Below are 2267 nucleotides of genomic sequence, written 5' to 3'. Positions count from 1 at the left end.
GAACAACAGTGAAATAAGATAAGCATGGTTCCTGCCACCACACAAAAGATGAAGGGTTTGTACTAACAAAGCATTCAAGGATAAAATTAAATTAGATCCCATACTGCTCTGCCTTTTGGCTAAGATTAGTAGTAACTGCCTTATCAGTTTATATCTGATATGTCCCTTCCCAGAGACCATACAATACCAGTACAGCATGCACCCTAGGGGTCTACCCTCCCACTAATAAGAACATGAGGGACTAGCAACTGGGGGTAATAATTATACAGGGGTCATATAGAAGCCTATATGAACCTTTGGTACCAACTAACCAAGATGGTAATGTCGCCATCATTGATATCAAGGGGTCATAATAAACCCAGTATGAACCTTTGGCTCTAAAAATCCCAACATGGTATATGTTGCACCGTCATTGACTTGCCACTTGAGTATCTCGCCAGGCCACGCTTGGAATATTGAAACTGCCAACCTTTCATTCCAAGCATACTTAATGGTAGACATCAACTTAAAAGATGCATACTATTCAGTACCCATTCAAAAAACTTGGAGATAACTTGGCTGTATTAATTATCGACTATGGCTATTACAGCCAAACTGGTTCCAGATATTCTAACCAGCCCTGGCTATATTAAGGAACTATCGTCATGGCATGTTCCAATGATATTAACGACGACTAATCCATGGGTATAGCTATCACAGCTTTAGCTATTATTCTTTTAGCCAAGCTTGTCATGCAATCCAGATAGATCTACGATTGAAACTATTGCTCTCAGCTTTGACTAAGATCAAGCGGAGTATCTGTTGTTGTTATTTCCATTTTGACTCGTCCCTTATCAATGGGCCATATATCAATTGATTTGGAACAGGGAGATGGGGAGGGGCTTGCTCCGTCCACTCCACGCATCAACCAGTATTGCAGTACCTTGAAATATAAATCCTCTACTGTTGACTATTTGGTATTCAACACTCTACCCACTTATCTTTAACTTGGCATAGGAGAATCAGTATGACACAACCTGTAACAATTAATGGTATCTACCTACCATTCAACAGTGGCAAGAGTATTGGTAGTTAGTAGCAGCTGTTCCAGCTACTTAACTTGAACCTTCCATTAAGGCTAGGTGCTAATGTTTAAACTACCCTCACCCAAAACATGGTGGCATATGGACTAATCTGGAGTTGTCATCGCTATAATAAAAATAATAATAACTTTATTTATAAAGCACTTTAAACAACTTCAGTTGCCACAAAGTGCTGTACATGAGAACTCATGGACAAGAAGTTATTACAAACCATTAAAAACCGTAAAACAAAGGACTATAAAACAGTAAAAATTAGTAAGACATTAAAAGCACTAAAAACAGGAGCAATGTCTCAGCCAGTGTCGATAGCCAGAGAATAAAAATGAGTTTTTAGGGTGGATTTGAAGATGAACAGTGAAGGGGCCTGTCTGATGTGCAACGGCAAGGTGTTCCAGAGTGCCGGAGCAGCAACAGAAAAGGTTCTATCCCCTCTGAGCTTCCGCTTAGACCTTGGTACCTCAAGGAGCAGCTGATCAGCTGACCTGAGTCACCGGGCAGGAGCGTATGGGTGGAGCAGCTCAGAGAGGTAAGGCGGGGCGAGCCCATTCTACGATTTAAAAACAAATAAAATCATTTTAAAATGAACTCGAAAGTGCACTGGGAGCCAGTGAAGGGAGGCCAAAATTGGCGTAATGTGCTCCCTCTTTCGAGTTCCGGTTAAGAGGCGAGCGGCAGCATTTTGGACCAGCTGGAGACGAGCCAATGAAGCTCGTGCGACTCCAGAGTAGAGTGCGTTACAGTAATCCAGCCTAGATGTAATAAAGGCATGAATTACTGTTTCAAAATGCTGCCGCTCGAGAATGGGCTTCACCTTTGCCAGCTTCCTTAGGTGAAAGAAGCTGGACTTAACCACTGCGCCTATTTGTTTATCTAGTTTAAAATCACCGTCCATCCTAAAACCCAGGTTTAAAACTGTTGGCTTTACGGACAATACCAGTGGACTCAAGTCAACAAAGGGAGGTTCATGGCAGCCATTGGGGCCAAACAAAATCACCTCTGTCTTTTTTTCATTGTGCCAGAAAGTTTAAGGCCATCCAGGACTTAATGTCCTCAAGACAAGACAGAAGTGATTTTAGAGAATAGTCGTCTTCCTTCCTGAGTGGCATATATAACTGGCTATCATCTGCGTAAAAGTGAAAGGAGATGCCATGCCTTCTTAAAATTGAGCCCAGAGGAAGTAGGTAT

The 2267-nt window shown here is 41.9% G+C and overlaps 1 pseudogene; it reads left to right on the top strand.

Annotated features, from left to right (window-relative positions):
- Positions 1 to 762: 762 nt before the first annotated feature.
- Positions 763 to 941, top strand: LOC129698486 (U2 spliceosomal RNA; annotated as a pseudogene).
- Positions 942 to 2267: the final 1326 nt, after the last annotated feature.

The sequence above is a fragment of the Leucoraja erinacea genome, chromosome 6 (assembly GCF_028641065.1).
Source record: "Leucoraja erinacea ecotype New England chromosome 6, Leri_hhj_1, whole genome shotgun sequence".
Classification (NCBI taxonomy): domain Eukaryota; kingdom Metazoa; phylum Chordata; class Chondrichthyes; order Rajiformes; family Rajidae; genus Leucoraja; species Leucoraja erinaceus.
This window is presented reverse-complemented; position numbering and strand designations above follow the sequence as displayed.